Source organism: Furipterus horrens, unplaced genomic scaffold (genome assembly GCF_987537825.1).
Source record: "Furipterus horrens unplaced genomic scaffold, mFurHor1.1.pri manual_scaffold_2, whole genome shotgun sequence".
NCBI classification, from domain to species: Eukaryota; Metazoa; Chordata; class Mammalia; order Chiroptera; family Furipteridae; genus Furipterus; species Furipterus horrens.
In genome coordinates, this window is record NW_028327172.1 from 175,688,278 (window position 1) to 175,709,388 (window position 21,111).

A 21,111-nucleotide genomic window follows, 5' to 3' on the forward strand; every position below is an offset into this window, starting at 1 on the left:
AGCATTCAAGTTTTCCAAACTTACGTGAGTGCAAAAGCCTATTTTTCAAAAAATTCTTTTGAAATATACTTGGAGAAATACCTCTTTTGCGTTTCACCTTTAAGCATGATGTTGCTCCTGGCTTACAAAGATAATGGAGTCTAATAATGCTAACAAAAAAAAATACTATTTCTAGTTCATGAAGCTGTTTTAAATTTTTTAAATCAGGAACAAATGTGAATTTTACCGTGTGTTTTATGGGCATCTATTACAATGATTATATATATGGTGTTTTTACTTTGATCTATCTGATCTGTTAATAGATTCCTGAGTATAGATCCGATTTTACTTTATTAGCTTATGCTTTCTAAGCCTGTTTTCTTGTGTGTGTATGTGTGTGTCACCCTGGCTGGTTTGGCTCAGTGGATTGAGCGTCGACCTGCGAGCTAAGTGTCGCTGGTTCAATCCTCCAGTCAGGGCACATCAGAGAAGGAAAACTCTGACTCCAAAAAACCTCCGCTGCCTTGCGGCATACCTCTTCAGGGGAAAGGCTAAGGGAGTAAACCCCGACAGAAAATCCGGAGCCGGAGTCCCTAAGGCGGTTTGACGTTGTAGTCAACACCGGCAACTCCTGCGGTGCACCTGAAGCCAAGCTGTATTGACTCCGTCTTTCCCTTGGGCCCTTCAGCTGCGAAGAGAGGGGGGGTCTGCTGCATGGGCAACAGCAGACCCTCCATATCACCCTGCCCAGGCTCTGTAGCTTCAGCTTCACTGGAGAGGACACTCCAGCGCCATCGCAAGATGTGGATTCAACACGGGAGGAGACAGATACCGTGTCACTCCCGAGTCGGACTGCACAGCCATTCTCGGCGGTGCAGATAGACTCTTAAGAAGCTACACCATCGTCTCTCGAGAGGGACAGCTGCCGACGATGACGGATGTGTGTGTGTAAAGTAAAAAGAATAATGATACTACTCTCAAAGAGATGTTAAAATTAAATAAGAGTATGCATGTAATGTGTTTAATTGCCATTCCTGGAAAATAGTGAGCTATTATTATGATGAAAATAGCTTTGGCTATGACCCATAAGCTTTGATAAGTATTTCTCTTAATTTTTTTCTACATGATGTATAATTGTTTTAATTTGCTCTTTAAGCCAAAAGCTAGGTAGGTGGATGTTTTACATTTTCATTTTGACTAGTTAAAGGGAATTATTAATTTCTTGTTTTATGACACTGTGACCATTGACTATGTTTTAAATATTATTTGCATTAAGAATTTGAGATTATCTATTGTGAAGTGATTATGTGACAGTTTTAAAAAAAATCCTTGTTCCAATACATGTGGAATAATATATATATTTGTAGGCTATGGAGTTTAATCTATAGTTGGAGATTTAGAATCATTAGTTGAATTAATCTAATTCTCAATAAAAAATGATAATTATGAGTTTATTGTTTTTGCCCCCAAATTGATTTTATCTGAAATTATTATCATTCCAACTTTCGTTTTGCATTTGTCATCCTTTCTTTTTTGACTACTTGATCTGTGGAAAGGTAAGTTCTCCCACTAGAAGTTTGAACTGTATTTATATTTGACAATATGTTATTTAGCACTTAAAGGTTTATGACTGTTGTATCTTTGTGGTGGATTGTATCTTTTTTCAACATAAAATAACATGTAGCTTTGTTTTTAATTATCCCTTAGTTTATTTGATGATTGATGTTAACTATTGTGAGGTTATATTGTTGACTGCCAATGCAAAAAAAGACACTCATATGGCACATTGTTTAAGAGAAAATGAGTTTATTACTTCTTGGAGTAAGGAAGAAAACCACCTATGGGCAGAGATTTGAGAAGTTTTGTGTTTTGGTTTAAGGTGGAATTTCAATGTGGAGATTTTGGTAGGATTTTGCAAAGTTTTTGACATTACAGTTTAGTGTTCCTAGACACAGCAAATGAGAGTTTTGAAGCAATTTTTGGAAAGTTTTTATGAGTAAACCATTTTTTAAAAACAGAAAATTTTATTCTTAAAAAATCTCTTTTCCTTAAAAGGGGGCTATTCACCCTAATTCTCAAGGCAGAGGCAAGTTGAGAAGTCTATTATTTGAATTAAATGGATTTTAAGGAGTTCATGAAACAAACAGTTATGTTATTTGAAACTTTATTTTCCTGGACAAGAACTTACTGGAATAGTAGAATTGTGTTAATGTAAGACAGCCAGTTCATAATCCTATTAAATTTGTGGTTACAGGCAGTTAGTTCTCAATTTGATAAATCTTTGTCTATCTTTTAAAAACAGTTTAATGCCATTTTAATTTAGATATGTGTCTTGGAAGCAGCATATATTTAGATTCTCTCAATTACATTTGAGAATCTCTGCATTGTAATAGAAATATATAAGCCTTTTGTGCTACTTAAATATTTTAAGTCCATTTTTTTATTTTGTATTTTCCTAGTCTTATAATATGTAGCTGTTTCCTTTAGTTTTGCCCTCTCTAGTAATTGAAAGCTGTAGGCCTCATCAATGCTAATATAATCTGAAACAACCATTTCTAACTGAATACATGCTACTTTTCATATCTCTTCTTTCAAAGTTATTTTTGACATTTTACTCAAAACAGCAACAGTTGCTTAAATTTAACTTTGGTGAGCTATTCTCAAAGTGCAGTATTTGAACTCTTAATTTTGATATCTCTGGGAAATTTTTACAAAGAACACAGAGAGGTTATATTTTTGAACTCTTGTATATCTGAGAGTCTTTTTAAAAATGACTACCATTTTGCCAGGCCTAATTATTAGGTAAGAGTTCTGTTTCTTTGAAAATTTTATGTATATCTCTTCATTATTTTTCTGTTATGTAATTTTAGAGATGTCAGAGTCCACATGGTTTTTATTCTTTAGTGGTTAATCAGTTTAGTTTTCTCTGTTTTCCTTGATTGTGTTACTTAAAAAAAAAAATTGCCAGAATAGCTCTGAAAAATGGTCTAATTTTATTATTTTTCTTGATTTACATTATTTTTTGAATTAAGTCTTGGTTATTACTTTCTTCAAATATGTTCATTTCTTGAACATATTCATAATTGTTGGGTTGATTCTAATTCTTTGCCCCTACATCTAATGATCCCTCTCATAATTTTCATTTTCCTTCTTTATTGTCAGTTGTGCTCTTTAAAAAGTTTGGCTATTATAATTTGGGTTTCCTTGAAACATCTTTTGATTTGATCTCCCTTTAAATCTTTTTTTGTTGTGTTTGTGTGTTCTCATTGAATTGTCCTTCCATTTTATTGTCTTATTTGTCTTAGATTCACAATCTACTGAAAGTACCATAAAGTTTTCTGAAATTTTTCCTTTGGCTCAGGCTTTGCTCATTCTCTGAGTTTTCTAAAATAATCTTTTCTTTCCCTCAAATTAAAAAAAATCCCCTTTATCCAACATCCTGACCCCCACTTCGCCCCTGCCAACATGCCAACTTATACCTGGTTTATGTCAGCTTCACTATCTATTTCCTTGCCTTTTCTAACTCCTGGACATTGCCTTCATTCTTTGCCTCATGGTCACATCCTATGCTATTTTTAAAGCCAGAGGTATAGCACTTTCCAATTTCTTTCTGTGCTTCTATTGTCACATTGCCTTCTTGGACTCTGATTCTCCTGCCTTCCCCTTACCAGGATTACACTGGGTCTACCTGGCTAGTTCAGGATAAGGTCCCCATCACAAGGTCCTTAACCAAATCACACCTGCAAAGTCCCTTCACTATGTAAGGTAACATAGTCACTGGTCTTGGTGATTAGGAGGTGGACATCTCTGGGGGTGGTGTCTTTTTTAGCCTATCACACCTAGCGAGGATATCATGCTTTCTTTTTGAACTTAAACTTGCTTAAAACACAGAAAATAGCCCATGGAGTTTCTAAGAAACACAGGTGACCAAGCAACCCTATCATTTCTTACTCATGTAGAATGTGTGTATGTCAAGAGTCAAAATAGAAACAACAGTAATATTTTCAATATTCTGGTGAAACAGAATACTTATGCATTTATGTGCTGCAAAATACACTGTGTAATTTTGGTGACTCCAGAGATGAGTTATATGCTCTTATGTTTTCATTTAAAACTGGCACTGCACAATATAAAATGTACAGTAAAATTCATGTTAATACTTTAAGATTTTTCTTATTTTAGAATATTAAATAGCAAATAACAAATACCAGATGTGTGTGTGTGTGTGTGTGTGTGTGCATGAGAAAGAGGGAGAGGGAAAGAGAGAGAATATTGAAGAAAGGAAAAAAAAGTTATATTTTAATACCTTTAACAGCTCTTCTTTTCCTGCAAAGTATGTGGCCAGCTCTGATTCTGGTAACCAAAGAACTGCTGTTCATCTTCCTTATTTAATACACATGCACACACACATGTATATGCATATCTATGTATTTGTGATAAAGTGAGTTGCTTTCTCTAAATTGAGAGGAAATAAGTGGGATGCTGGTAGGAGCGGAGCAGAAACAGAGGAAGCAGTATTCTGATGAGGGATTTTCTCCTTCATTCTCTCTGTTTCAGCCACACTGTCCTTTTTATGGTTTCTTCATTTAAGCATTTTTCAAATGTTTTGGTCTCAGGAACCCTTCCCTTTATTATCTTAAAATTTATTGAGGGTAACAATGAGCTTTTATTTTTTGTTTTATTTATTGATGTTTACCATAATTAGACCTGAAAACTAAAAAATAAAAATTTTAAAGCACTTACTTATTAATTCATTAAAAATAGCATTGATGGGCTATTACCTGTTATTTTAAAATAAAAATTAACTACATTTTTTCAAATAAAAAACTAGTAAGAAGAGTGGCTTTGCCTTATATTTCTGCAAATTTCTTTAATATCTGGCTTAATAAAAGATATATAGATTCTCATAATGGTTCTTGCATTTAATCTGTTGCAATATCACACAGCATGATTTCTCTGGAAAATTTCACAACATATTCATGAGAAAAATCCTATTGGGAAATGCAAGTAAGATATTATGAAAATACTTTTGACTATTTTTATCGGGGTCCCTGACTGCACTAGGAGAACCTCTGCCTGACAACATGCTTTCTCTTGCCACAGGGTCTTTGCATATAAAGTGGTACCCCGAAACTCTTCATTAATTCATTCCAGAACTCATAATGAATGCTGAAACCAAAGAGTACTAAAGGATGAAGCATTTTCTCTTGCAGGGTGGTGTTGTGACTCATACCAGTTCTAGCAAGTACAAGGAGTCCTGACAGGGACCAAATGCTGCAACATTTTTTTTTTTCTCATCAAAATGTGATGAGTACAGGGTTTGGCAAGTTCTGAAGCCTTTGAGTACCGATGTATGTCTGTTCTTTCACTTGTGACCAGGACCCTTCTTTCTCTTTACCTATTCTTTCTTTCTGAGATTGAAGGTCATTTGCCTATGGAAGCCTTATCTCATTTCTCCCAAAGGTCATATCCTGTTGCTTTAGGCTTTTGTAATGCTGGGTCCTTCCCGTTTAGAATTATTTGTCACAGTTCAATGTATGTCAGTATGATTATGTTTCTGTCTCTCCCATAAGACCAGAAGTTTCAAGAGAATAGAACTGTGTCTCCCTACTCTATCTGCAGTCTGTAACATCGAATCTGGTCCACATAGATACTGAATAATTATTGAATAAAATATATTAATGTCAGTGACATGATAGAATTAGCATCTATCATAACTTTTAAAACATTATCAATGTTAATCAGTAAACCACTGTTTTCTCTTAAGAGCAGGGCATAGAAATTATAAGCATTATTCTCTCTGCATCACAACAAAATAGGAAGGAAAGAAGGGAATCAAGGTAAAGCGTGAGGGATTTAAGGTAAAGGAATTTTTTGGTATTTAATTTCTTCTCTAAACTAAAATATTGAGATGACAATTACTTTACTGATTGGATGCCAAGCATTTAGCTACCTCTGTATTCATTAGAAACTATCACACAATAGGTGGGACTGTCAGATGATAGGCAGGTGATTACTAGGTGGGTTAATTAATTGTGTATCTGTATCTTTTAGTATTGAGCAGAACCAAGGTCTTAGAAGACTCAGTAAAGATCTCTTGTTTGGGGGATTCCTGCTGAAAATGTTAGGGAGCTGGTTTCAGTGATTAAAAAAATTTTGAAACCTTATGAATGTATGAAAATGTCTATTTTTAAGATCCAAGAAAAACTATGATAGAAAAGATCATATGCATGATCCATGGGATAAACAAATTCTTGAATTTAGGGTAACATTTTGTATCAGCTTTAGGAAACTGATGGATTTCTAGTTTCTTGATCTTTGGTAGATTCTATGGTTAATTTAATGTCAAGGTCCAAGTCTACCTTATTTCTGTCTCTGGTTCGAGTCCAGTGGTTGGATAAATGAAGGTGCTTAATATAAATGAATAAATTGATACATTAAGCAAACTTCCTTTCTCAACTTTCTAATAACTGACCTGATCTGAATTATTTGTTGTATATAGTAAGCATGGCTTAAGAAACCTTGGTAATTGAACATTAGGTTTCTAATTTATTTTATTTAATGTATAGTATTATGTTGATAATCTTATTCTTCTTTTATCATTTTCTATTAAAGATAGAGGGGGAGAATCATCTAATTGGCTAAGTAGAAGTTATTAATGTTTTCTATTGAAGATTTCAAGGGCATTTTCATTTTTATGTTCCCCAGTTATTATACCAATCCAGCAGGCAGTCATCTCTTTGCCTCTTCAGGTATGAAATGGCAGCTGCTACAGAGACACACAGCTTGGTTACTGTTCACAGAGTGGAGCAAAGTTAATCACAATTTGGAAACAATTGGCTGACATTAGACCAGGGAGTTAATTAAAGGGAAACTGTTGAGGCAAGAATTATATTTATTTTTTAAAAGTTTGCCTCTATGACTAACAATGGAAATCATTAAGAATGAGAACAGAAAGTTAGATTCCTAAAATCTAATAATTTCTGTTTACTTAGCTTTTAGATTGGCTTACTCTAAATTTACTTTGTTCCCCTCTTTTTAATGCACCTTTCTTGGAAAATGTTATTTTACTATTTAATGTCATCTGCCTTTTTACAGATGTAAGAATACATTTTTTTAAGTTTTAGTTTCTGACACCTCTTTAGGATAATTTTTTTTCTTTCTCTCAAGGTCTAGTATCCAAATTCATTGAGTAAAGATCCTATAAAATGTTCCCTGAGCTTTAAGTCTTTGTAATTTTAAAACCATTGAGTAATTTAGTACCATTGAGTTCTCAGTCTTCAGGGTAAATTCTTTTCATTTAATGGTGTTCTTGTCATTGAGATGAAGATATCTATTTTTAAAACACCTTTAATGCCAAATGAAATTGAAATTATTAATTGAATTTTTCTGTACTTCCCCATACAAAGGATTTTCTAATCCTATCCCCTGTTATTTGTATGCATAGGAAGAACCAGAAAGGTTAGTGGGAATGATCTACATTTTGGAATTAAGTATTATTTTTGGAAACACAGAATCTATAATTTTGAGGTCAGCTTAGGGAAAAATAATACTTTAACAGCAATCTTTTCCTGTGCATAAAACTTTATATTTCCTTCCTACTGTTATCTCATTTGATTTTGGAGAAAGAAAATTCTGGCATAATACAGTATAACAAATCTTCATTCCCAGGGCCCAATATCCTGAGTTCAAGTCTCAACATCATATTTTTTAGGCAAGTGGTTCTGTATGAGCTACTTAGTTCCTAGATGTCTCTTTCCGCATGTCTAATATAATGGTTGTGATAATAGGATCTACTTCATTGGACGTGGTGAGGTTGCAGTAATTTGTTTTAATGAATAATTAAATATTTGAGGTAGAAATACATAATCGTCATTATCATTATCACCACCACTATCATCATCACTATCATCATTCAGGAAAATCCAGATTCAAATATGGTCACAGTTATATTTCTTGAACCCCAGATCCCTGTAAAATCAGGATGGACATTGTTGGAGACTCACTCCAACATCAATTTCCCTTTTTTCCTTGTTAACAGAATACTGTTAGCAAAGTACCCTGTGACTGTGATAAGTTGTGCAGTGTAAGTCAGTAATGGTTCTTACAGTTCTAGCCAATGAGATATAATAGGAAACCTGACGGGGACTTTCTGGGAAATATTTTCCTTCCTGTTAAGTTAACAGAGTTGATTTGTATCCTTGTCTTTTTTTCTATTTTGGATGCTGTGATCTGAAGATATGATGCCAAGTGGTATGGCAGCCATCTTGTAACCATGAGGCTACAAGCCTAAGGCAAAATCCTATACTCTGAGTAACAGAGCAGAAGGAGAAAAAGGAACTTGGTTCTGATGGCATTTTAAAATTATGGGACCACCTCTATATTTGTTAAAAATAAATATTTTTAAACTTTAAGAGGCCATTAGTAAAGTTTTTGTACTTACAGCTGGAAACATCCTAACTGATAGTTCAGCCATAGATTCTTTTGGTTGCAAGTATCAGAAATCCATCTCAAATTAGGGAGTTTGTTGAGGCACTGAGACTAGTTCTTGCAGTTAAATGAGTTTCTATAAGAACCACAGTAGTTCTAAGGACCTCAGAGATGGAAAGTAGGGTCTTGAACACCGTTTTGTACTTCTCTGTTCATCTCTTCTCTCTGCCTCTTTCTGTCTCAACCTCATTTGTTTCTACTATGCATGAACTTTTTTTTCTGGTGGTATGGTTGTCAAATTAGAAAAAAACAAAACAAAATAAAAAACAGTGTTATCTACTTAACTCTTGTTTGAAAAAGAGCTAGGAAAGCATGCTAATTTAATTCTTGCACCATTTGCTGCAGCCGGGTGTGTGTGTCTGTGTGTGTGTGTAGAAAAGTGCATTGCTTTTATGAGGGGAGTGAGGTCTCTTTCTGCTGGACCAGCTGGGATAATACACATATGCTGGATGAAGAATTAAAAAGAGACTGGAAGCCATTCTATTTATCTATAGTATAAAATTTAATAGCTGTGAAAAATACTTTTCCCTGGGGCTATTTGGGTTATAGTTTGAATTTGTTTTGACGCCATCTCTACTAGGGTCATCTTTTTCCTTTCTCTGGACTACTTTGTCCTTGTGTCTATGTGACCAAAAGAGAAACCCAGAACCTGGAGTATTGTGAGGGAGGGATTCTGTAGAATTTGTAATGTGCCTTACCTTCTCATTTTATAGAGGCTGCTTGCTCTACAGGATACTCTATCGTCGGCAGCCGTCCGTCTCGAGAGACGATGGTGTAGCTTCTTAAGAGTCTATCTGCACCGCCGAGAATGGTTGTGCAGTCCGACTCGGGAGTGACACGGTATCTGTCTCCTCCCGTGTTGAATCGACATCTTGCGATGACGCTGGAGTGTCCTCTCCAGTGAAGCTGAAGCTACAGAGCCTGGGCAGGGTGATATGGAGGGTCTGCTGTTGCCCATGCAGCAGACCCCCCCTCTCTTCGCAGCTGAAGGATCCAAGGGAAAGACGGAGTCGATACAGCTTGGGTTCAGGTGCGCCGCAGGAGTTGCCGGTGTTGACTACAACATCAAACCGCCTTAGGGACTCCGGCTCCGGATTTTCTGTCGCGGTTTACTCCCTTAGCCTTTCCCCTGAAGAGGTATGCCGCAAGGCAGCGGAGGTTTTTTGGAGTCAGAGTTTTCCTTCTCTGATGTGCCCTGACTGGAAGATCGAACCAGCGACACTTAGCTCGCAGGCCGACGCTCAATTCACTGAGCCAGACCAGCCAGGGACAGGATACTCTATACTGAGATTGGAAATGGGGTAACAGTCAGATTATGTATCAATATTTCTTGGGCTCTTGCCAGAGCCTATTAATGCTGGTCCTGGGCTTCCTGTAAAGAACTCTTCCTCTTCATCTCTAGTGCTTCTGGGACACCTCTTATAAATGCTCGCAGAGAGCCACACAGCAGTGTCTGAGTACCAGTGTGCACTGGACATGGCTGGATGCTGGGCTCCATGGTACCTGCTGCAGGTCATTGCTGCTGCTGGACAGACTGCCTCTGCTTGGAACTGCTCTCTTAGACACTGCTGATCCCCTCTCTAAGCTCTGCTGTTCTGTTAGGCCAAGTTCTGTGGTTCTCTCTGCCCATGGCAGTTCCCTCTTTGTCTCCCACCAGACTACCACTGCCATGCATTTGTTGAAGGCTCTGAGGTGCCCAAACCACCCATGGAAAACTTGGGGGTATAACTCTGCCCCCTTTTCATGTTACACTGTCAAGGGTGTTTCTAAACCACAATGTCTTACAGAGGTATTAATGAAGAGCTTGGCTCTTCTTATTTCTTACATTTTAACCTGCCCCTTCCTCTTCTCCTTTCCCTTCACAACCCCACTGCATGGCATCCAGACTTAAAGACCATGCATGGGGCTGTGCCAGGGCCAGATGTATGACAAACATCAGAATCAGTCTCCACTGTTACCTGAAAGAGGAATTTGCTGTTTAACCCAGTTTGTTCTCTTTTGACATTTTTTCCTCTTGGGCTGAGTTACCTCCCAGGAGGTTCCTCATTTTTGGCTGAGAATAGATTTCTGACAAGCCCCCCACCATCTCACCCTGAATGTACAGACTTATCTTGTCTGAAGGTATCACTAGATCTGTGGTTTTCAGGTTCTTGGGCTTAAAAGAACAAAAAAATTTCAAAAAAAAAAAAAAAAGAAGAGAAAAAGAAAAAGGAGCCTGATACAGGAGCTCCAACTCTATTTTGCCTACTATGGCACTAAAAGAAGTAATCCATACTCTTACTATTACTATTTACTATTTTCATTATTTCATAAATTGAAGATATAAAACTTAGGAATTAAGAATGGTAAAAGTAACATAGTTTTAGAGAAAAGTATTCTGTTTCAAAAACATACATTTGAAAATACACCTACAGACACATACATTCAACAGTACCTAAATCTGACTATACATCACAATATACATATATTCATGTAGTTTCAAGACATTATTCTTAGAGATGTTGATTCAAGACTGGGATCTATATATTAAAAAGCTCCCCAAGTGATTCTAATGCAACCATTCAGATTAGTATGTGGAGCATTTTTTTTTATCTTTTTATTTTCCCCATGAAGTGGGGAAAAATTGATTGCACATCAGCAATGGTCTATAAGGCTGGCTCTTGGGACCCAGTTGGCTCAAATAAAATTTAGATCCCTGATTATCTAAGATTTCCCTGAGTTGCCCATATACTTTCTTTCCTGACTGGAAGAAGACTAAATGGTAAAATGTTACAGGTAGGAAAATTACGTGACTTGATCTGGGTTAGCATGACAAGTGTTAAGTGATAATGAAGCACCCATCAATTGGCAGTGACTGCTAGAAAGTCATGCTGAAAAGGATGCTAAGAATGAGTCCAAGGTCAGGAGAAATGAATGTCATCATTATTAACAGTGTCTTTTCAGTATCAAAGAAGTGTGGTGGCACATGTGGTGTGCACTTGCCATTTTTAGTCTGGCTCCTTATAGATATATATGCATAATGTTAGAGAAATATTAGTGGTTTTAACTTCTCTAATGTTATCTTCATTTATTATAGCACAATAATAGTGAAGTTGAAACTGTAAGAAAATAATGCCTGGATACTTGTCATCTTGAACCATAAGAACTCATTTAATCTAAATGTAATAATTTAATACAATTATTGCATTTAAATTGAAGCCATACTACTGTATTACATCTGTGTGGCCACTAAGGTACATTATAGTTCATTGAATGAACAATTATTGGACATTCTCTACACTCCAGTTGAGTGGTGAAGTTAGGGTGAAAGTGTGGAGAGAATTCTTACCTTCAGGGAAGTTTGTCTGCTGGGGGAAGCAGATCTCTAATTAAATGATGATAATAAAAAACTATGTACAAAGTACTTTAGAAACAGAGAATGGAGGGATTAACTCTGAAATTTAAATGGATAAATAGTTGAAATAGTGATAGAAATTAGCAGAGTAAGTTGTTTCAAAGAAAGTTCCTCATAGGACCTGGAATATATTGCTAAGTGTGATCATTGGTCTTTGGGCACTAGCTGGATGCAATATTTACTTTTCTGAGAAAACATATGACTTTATTTATAGTGCCTCATGGTGTTCAACTTACATTTTGTTAACATAGTTATTGATAACCCTCCCCTTCTACAGGTTATAAGCTGATCTATCTAAATGGGACAATATTTCAAATAAGAAATAGGAGAATAGAGTGAGGATACCCAGATATTAATCCTAGAACCCTTATTTGACCTTAGGCAAGGAAATTTAAAAAAATTCTTTATAATTTGTTATGTGTTAAATAATAATAACAACAACAACAACATTAGTTTTTGTGAACATAAACAAACTATGTATGTAAAAGCTCTTTTTTTTTACTTTATGAAAGCCTTTTCATTATTTTTAATTTCTTTTTTATTGTTATTCTATTACAGTTGCCCTACTTTTCCTCATCGTTCTCCCATGACCCACCCTCCTCCACCCCTCTCCCACATACATAAAATTTCTTAGCATAGTGCTTGGCACTTTGTAAGTGCTCAATAAGTTTTAACTATTACTATTAATTATATATCCTTAAACTCTAACTTTGTACCTGTAACACAGGTAGATACTCAGTAAATATTTGTTATTTGTGTTGAAATTAAGAACACTTCCTTCACTTTTCTGAGGTTCTTGTCCATCAGTTTGTTTGTCCATCCATCTATCCATCCATCCATCCATCCATCCATCCAGGTCATCCACTATGCTTGACACCACTCAAGACTCACTCCTGTCCCCTCAAAGAGCTCACAATCTTATTTCTTGAGTCTACTTCTATAACTCTTTAGTTTTTCTGTCCAACTCCCTTCCAAGAGTATTTGAGACAGAGTTAACTATAAAGCTTTATTAGAATAGCTTAGTCTTAGTTTGAACCACTGCATTTTATCTAAGGCAGGAGTGCTTATGCGCAATGCAATGTGTGTGTGTGGAGGAGGGTGGGGGCACGGGGTAGCTTGGTGACAGCTTTACATTGAATGACTTTTTGGTTTTCTGGAGGGGATATAATTTCAAACTTGGTAATATGGCTAGGTCAAAAGGTCATTTAAAAACTCTTAGTGTTTTTACAATATAATTTTGAGTTAAGTGAAAGTACCATATAAAGCATTAGGCTAAATAAAATTAATAACATATATTTTTGAAATCCTACATCTTATCCAGATATACAGGGTCTGTCCAGAAGGTGTCCAGCTATGTAATATGAAAAATACAGATATTTATTGAAGAAGATAGAAGATACAAGAAACTTTGTACATAGGACAATGATGCCCCAGTCCCCTTCAAAGTAGGCACCCTGGGACTTCACACAGTTCTCCCAGTCACCATCAGCTGCCCCATCATATTTTCCTGAATCTCATTGATGATCTGAAATCTCTTCCCTTTCAAAGGTGATTTTATTTTTTGGAAAAGCCAAAGTTGCAGGTTGCCAAATCTGGGCTTTAGTAGGGCTAAGTCACCTTGGTGATTTGATGATTTACCAAAAGAACTCTACACGAGATGTGATGCATGAGTGGCACATTGTTGTGATGAAGCTACTAACAACCAATTGCCCTTAGCTGTGGCCTTCTGAATCAGCCAAATAGTTTCCATAGAGGAATATTCAAGCTTAATGTACAATTTGATACAGATTCATTGCTCTACTTGCTTGGTCATTTTGAATCCAGCAGCCGCATAGTACTCATGCTCACTCAATGCCATCTACTACTTCCCCTGATTAGTACAGTGAAGACGTCATTGTTCACACATGCACATTCCAGTCTATTCTCTTTGGCTACTAGGCTACATTGATGTTGTACAAACTGTTCTTTTTTTTTCTTCCTAAGTATATTTTATTTATTATATTGTTACAATAGTTCCAATTTTTTCCCCTTTCCTCCCCTCCGCCCAGCACCCACCTCCCACAACAATCCCACCCGCAAGTCCATGCCCATGGGTCATACATACAAGTTCTCCTGCCTCACCCTTTCATATATTCTTCTTTTTTTAAATAAATAAATAAATAAATAAATATTTTAACAATTAAAAAAAATAAAAAACAATCCCTCCCTCTCAGACTTAAGACCCTTTATAATCTCAAGCTCCTCTAGCTGCCTTAAGCTGGACATGGTCATTGTCCTACCTACTGTTGGGTCCAGAAATCCCTAATAAGAGTAGGGGTGTGGAGAGGAGGGTGACCTTTCCACATGGGGAAGGATCGTGCAGACTCCAGGTGGTTGGCTGTCCCTGGACAATGGCATGCTTGATTTGACAGGCTGGCATACTTGTTGTATTCTGGAGGCAACAGATTTGGCAACAGGGTTAAAAGACATCATTCAATCCATAACCACTAGATGACAAAAGGCAGGGATTAATTTTTCAATGTCCCACATTAGGAAAAAGAAGGGCTTCTTTGGAGGAAGGTGTGCCAGGTACATCTCACCTTTCCAAAACCCTTTTGCCCATTATACTTAGTTTGGGCTGAGGGGAATATGTTAGGTTTTCCCCCCTCTCAGACCTCTGGGCTCTTTCTGTCCAAGCCTTTAGGACAGAAAAGAGAAACCAGTTTTAAAGTGAAGCCCACAGACCATCCCATTCTTCACCAACCCAGCCACTTAGTTTAGCCAAACCATTGAGTCTCAGGAGGCAGTGATGCAGACAGGATTAAGTGAGGCCTATATGTACAATCACTCAGGTAATGAGATCATAGGCTTATGCCCTTTGAAAACAGAAAACACATGTTAATTTATGTAACGTAACCCACAAACAAGTCTCTAAATCTGTAAGACTGTCTTATTGGAAAGACACCCAGTTGCAAGGCATTTGACATTCTTCTTGCCTGTAAATTAAACATTTTGATAATACCACAGACATAGTTTAATTTTCAAATCAAAACAAACTTTAAATGAAGATAAACTTTAAAGATGGTTGCACTACTTTATAGTCTATCACTGAGCATTGTGATTTTCCTTGAATCATAATTTTTCTCCTTAAGATTACCCTCCTTGTCATTAAAGGGACTGCATTAATTTATCCTATTCATTTGCATAAACACAACAAGATCACTTATGATCTTTAGTTCTGCTTTGCTGGAACTTACACAAGGAACATTTAGGATGACCTTCAGTCTGCCCTTCAGGGCACAGAAGCAGAACAACATACCTGGCATTCAGCCTTGCCCGTACACACCTTCTGGTTTTCCATTGTGCCTCAAGGTCCCTTCTAGCCATGTTTCAGGAAAACAACCTTCATTCCTTCCCTGGAAAGATTGCCATGGATGGCACATCCAACCAAAATACCAGGCCTTTTATCTCGTAGGCTTTTATTACCTTTGAAAGTCAATCCCAGTTCCTCAGGGCTTTTTGCTAACAACCAGAGCCCAAGCATGTCTCCTTTAGGCATGACATTCCAGTCAAAGTCTTAGTCAAAATAACCTCTATTAACAACCGGTCTTATTAGTTTTATGCAAAGAAACTTATGTCATTACTTACTTCTTTAGAATGCCAAACTCTGGAGGGATCAGACAGGGAGAAAAATATACAATGTGAAGAAAAATCCTTGTCCTTCTAATATTCACTGATCTTGCATTTCCATTCTTTATATTTTCATTTTTCCCCCACTAAAATTTTTTGTTTTTGTTTTTCCATTACAGTTGTCCCACTTTTTCCCCCTCCTGCTTCCCTGCACCATGCCCTCCCTTCTCCCACATTCAGTCCCCACTCAGTTCTCCATGTCCATGGGTAATTTATACATGTTCTTTGACTAGACCCTTCCCCTTCTTACCCCCTTCTCTCCCTCCCATCTCCCACTTTGTTACTGTTAGTTTATTCCTTGTTTACATACCTCTGGTTCAATTTTGCTCATTTGTTTGTGTTGTTCATTAGTTTCCTGTAATAGGTGATAGCATAAGGTATTTTTCTTTCATTGTCTGGCTTATTTCACTAAGCATAATTCTCTCTAGTTCCAATCATGCTGTTGCAAATGGTAGAAGTTCCTTCTTTCTTTCAGTACTTATTCATTGTCATTTTCCCCCTTTGTACTCATTTTCCTCTCTGTCTGTCTCTCTCTGTTTCTTCATCTTCTTAAAGCAGACCCTTTAGCATCTCTTGCAATGCTGGTTTGGTGGAGATGTATTCTTTTAGCCTTCTTTTGTCTTGGAAACTCCTTATTTTGCCTTCCATTTTGAATGAGAGCCTTGCTGGGTAGAGTATTCTTGGTTGTAGGCCTTTGTTTTCCATTGCTTGAAATATTTTTTGCCATTCCCTTCTGGCTTGTAGTGTTACTGCTGAGAAATCTGATGATAGCCTTATTGGAGCTCCCTTGTATGTTATTAGTTGTTTCTCTCTTGCTGCTTTTAGGATTCTCTCTTTGTCTTTGAATGTTGACATTTTAATTATGATGTGTCTTGAAGTGGACCTGTTGGGGTTCATCTTCACTGGGACCCTTTGTGCTTCCTGGACTTGCGTGACTCTTTCTTTCCTCATGTTAGGGAAGTTTTCTGTCATTAGTTTTTCAAAGAGGTTTTCTATCCCTTGCTCTTCTTCTTCTCCTTCTGGAATTCATATGATATGGATATTATTACATTTCATGTTGCCCTGCAGCTGTCTTAGAGCCACTTCAGTCTTGTTCAGTCTTTTTTCATTTTGTTGCACTGTCTGGGAGTTTTTGTCTACATTGTCCTCCAGCTTGCTGATCTGATATTCTGCTTCCTCCAGCCTGCTTTTAATTCCTTCTATTGTGTTCTTCAATTCAAAGATCATATTTTTCATTTCCTCATGGCTCTTATTGTAGCTTCTATGTCCTTTTTCATGCTGGTGTAATTCTCAGTAAGTTCCTTGTAGTTTTTCTGGAGTTCCTTGTAGTTTCCACTGAGCTCATTGAGCTTCTCCATAATCCATGCTTTCAATTCCATATTTGATAGTTGGCTCCCCTCTATTTAATTTAGCACTCTTTCTGGGGATTCTACCTTTCCTTTTGATGGGGGTGTTGTTTCTCTGTCTCCCCATTTTTGTGACTCCTATTGTTTGTTGGTGCTTCTTAGAAGAATCTGCACTTCCTGGATCTGCCCCTGGTGGCATCATATCCTTTACCAGTCTGGGCCTAGGCAGCCTGTTGGAGACTTCCAGGATCTACTGCCTTTGTCTGACTTCTTTAATTGTTAATCTATTCAATCTGTGACTAGGCGTCAGTCTTAAGGACCGTGGGTGTGGCAGCTTAATTCCTGTAGGCTGGGCTTTTGCTTCCCCTCAGGCTGACACCACTTAGGGGGGGGTAATGGTCTGCCTGCAGTACTGGGGATGAGTCAGCACTGAGACCCGGCCGGCTGCTTCCCCAGTTCTCCCCTCAAAGCCACCACACCAAACTCTCCCCAAGCATCTCCAGTCCTCTGCCTTCTCTCCGCTCGAGCCCAGGGTAAGTGGGGGCCAAAATATTTTTGTATGTGATCTGGTTAAGAGCTCTTTTTCTCCAACTGTTTTTCTCCGGCTAGCAAGAGACCCTGTGGCTTTTCGCTTTTCACAGCTGATACTATTTTACTTTCCACTCTGTTGCTGTAGGCTGGGAAGCCCAGCTGGGGGTTTAGATCCTGCCCTTCTCAGGGGGAACCCCCGGCTGCTAAGCTGTTTCTCAGTCCCTTCAGCTGCCACCTGTGTGAGCCCAGCCAGCCCTTCTGCATCTCCACACTCCCTACCAGTCACGTTATGATGTAGCGGCCGTTTCTGTCTCTTCATGGTTATGAGACTTCTCTCCAGCTAGTGTTCGGTTGGTTATTCCAGTTGATTTCTCCAAAATTAAGTTGTAAATCCAGACTAGTTCTGGGAGGAGGTTAGTGTAGCTTCCACTTACTCTTCTGCCATATTATTTCTCCAAACTGTTCTTGTTACATTAACAATGACTGGACTTTTTCTGGACAGACCTCGTATGTGCCAATGATTTCAGCATATGCTATACCTTATTGCTGTAAACTTTTAGTGCTGTTTGACTTCATTTATATTACTATGTTAGACAAAACTTCAATGAAGAAAAATTAAAAATAAGACATTAGAGTCGTCGTCGTCGTCGTCGTCGTCGTCGGCAGCCGTCCGTCTCGAGAGACGATGGCGTAGCTTCTTCAGAGTCTATCTGCACCGCCGAGAATGGCTGTGCAGTCCGACTCGGGAGTGACAATCCCTGCCGCACTTGTTACAGGTGAAGGCAGATGGCCGTTGTTGCTGCTGTTGACGCTGCTTCCGCCTCGATCTTTTCTGGACCGCCTCCTCGTTGCGCGCAGCCTCTGCACGTGATGTACCTTGCCTGACCGCGAGCCTCCAGGCTAGGCGGTCGTCTGCTTGAACTTCCCATGTGTTGAGATTGATGGAGCATTGTGTCATGTCCTTTTTGCAGATGTCTTTGAACCGCAGTTTTGGGCGCCCTGTCATCCTCTTGCCTTCTGCTAGCTCGCCGTAGAGGAGGTCTTTGGGAATACGGCCTGCATCCATTCTTTTGACATGGCCGAGCCACCTGAGGCGTCTCTCGCTAAGAACTGCATGCAAACTGCTCATATTGGCTCGCTTCAACACCTCGGTGTTGGGGATCTTATCCTGCCAGGCGACATGCAGGACGCGTCGCAGGCACCTCATGTGGAAGCTGTTGAGTTTCCTTTCGTGCCTTGCGTAGGTGGTCCACGTCTCGCTGCCATAGAGGAGAGTGCTGAGTACGCAGGCTTGGTAGATGCGCAGTCTGGTTTTCTCAGTGAGGCTGGAATTGTTCCACGCTCGCCGGTTCAGTCTGGCCATAACTGTGGCTGCCCTGGCGATTCTCCGGTTGACCTCCAAGTCGACTGACAGAGAGCTCGAGATGGTGGACCCGAGGTAAGTGAAGTCGTTGACAACCTCCAGGGTGTACCCGTCGATGGTGATGCATGGGGGAGTCCCCGTGCCTTGAGCCATAACATTCGTCTTCGTCAGGCTGATGGCTAGTCCGAACTCCTTGCATGCGTGGGAAAGGCAAGTGACTAGCTGCTGGAGTCCCTCTTCGGAGTGTGATGTCAAAGCTGCGTCATCGGCGAAGAGCATCTCATGGATGAGCACCTCTTTAACTTTGTTCTTGGCTCGTAGACGGGCCAGGTTGTAGAGCTTGCCGTCGGATCTGGTGTGAATGAAGACACCCTCGCTGCAGTCCTTAAAGGCGTATTGGAGGAGCATGGAGAAGAAGATTCTGAACAGCGTAGGCGCGAGGACGCAGCCCTGCTTTACTCCGCTGCTGACTGGGAAGGCCTCAGAGGTTGCGCCATTGTAGGACACCGTGCTGTGCATGTTGTCGTGAAAGGACATGACCACAGCAAGCAGATGTGGTGGACAGCCAATCTTCCGTAGCAAGCTGAAGAGACCGCTTCGACTGACCAGATCAAACGCCTTCGTAAGGTCGATAAAGGCGAGGTAGAGTGGTTTATGCTGCTCGTGACACTTCTCCTGCAGCTGGCGTAGGGAGAAGATCATGTCCACTGTTGATCGGCCAGCTCTGAAGCCACACTGGGACTCTGGGTAGACGCGGGAAGCAAGGGTCTGCAGGCGGGCAAGAGCGACCCGGGCGAATACTTTGCCGACGACGCTGAGGAGAGAGATGCCCCGGTAGTTGTTGCAGTCGCTGCGGTCTCCTTTGTTCTTGTACATGGTGATAATGTTGGCGTCTCTCATATCCTGGGGGATGTAACCCTCCTTCCAGCAGCGACAGAGTAGATGGTGGAGCGGCTGTAGCAGGACTGGTTTCCCGCTCTTTAGGATTTCTGGAGGGATTCCGTCGCTTCCTGGTGCTTTCCCGCAAGCGAGGCGGTCGATGGCTTTGCTGAGCTCTGCCATAGTAGGTGGGGTGTCTAGCTCCTCCATGACTGGTAGGTCTGGGATGGCGTTAAGAGCAGTGTCTGTTACGATGTTCTTCATTGCGTACAGCTCGAGGTAGTGCTCGGTACACCGCCGCATTTGCTGTTCTTGGTCAGTGATGACCTCACCTGTCTTGGACTTAAGGGGGGCGATCTTGGAGGGGATTGGGCCTGTTGCCTTCTTGATACCCTCATACATTCCTCGTGCATTGCCTATATCGGCGGCTTCCTGAATGCTTCTGCACAGGTTTAGCCAATAGGTGTTGGCACAGTGGCGGGCGGTCTTCTGGACTTTGTTCCTGGCAGCCCGTAGAGCTTGAAGTGTACTGGGAGTGGGCGTGGCCTTGTAAGCCAGTAGGGCCTTCCTCTTAGCCTCGATCACGGGTTCCATTTCTTCCCAGTGAGCCTCGTACCAGTCAGCGTTCTTCCGCTCTTTCTTCCCGTAAGCAATAATGGCGGAGTTGTATATGGCGTCGCGGAGACGTGGCCAATTGGATTTGATAATGTCATCTGCCGCCACTCCCTCGCCGAGTGCATCTTCCATCTTGTTGATGAATTGCTGGGTCTTAACTGGGTTGCTGGCACAACTGGTGTTGATGCGTGGGCGACCCTTCATCTTGGAGTGGTGCAACCTCTTCGGCATTATGCGCACCTTGCTTACCACGAGGGCATGGTCCGTGTCGCAGTCTGCACTGTGGTAGCTGCGGGTGAGGAGGGTGCTGCCAATATCCGTTCTTCTGGTGATGACGAGGTCAAGCTGGTGCCAATGGCGGGAGCGGGGGTGCCTCCATGACACCTGGTGGATCTCTTTGCACTTGAAGAATGTGTTTGTCACGCACAGGCCGTGGTGACACGAAAGCTTAAGCAGTCGCTGACCATTCTCATTGATCTTTCCTCTCCCAAAGTTTCCAAGGCAGGTGGGCCAGGCCATGTGGTCGGCTCCTACTCTTGCGTTGAAGTCTCCAAGGAGATAGAGAGCGTTACTTCTGGGGATCTTGGATAACGCTTCGTCCAGTGCATGGTAGAACTGTTCTTTCTCTTCGATGGTGGCGCAGAGGGTTGGGGCGTACGCGCTAAGAATGCTGACTGGGCCGAAAGTTGTTGACAATTGGAGGGTAAGTAATCTCTCTGTGCCTCCTGTGGGTGGCTCTATGGAGTTAACAAGCGTGTTCTTCACAGCGAACCCAACACCGTGCTGTCTTGGTTGGTCCGGAGACTTCCCTTGCCAGTAGAAGGTATAATTGGTTTCTCTGATAG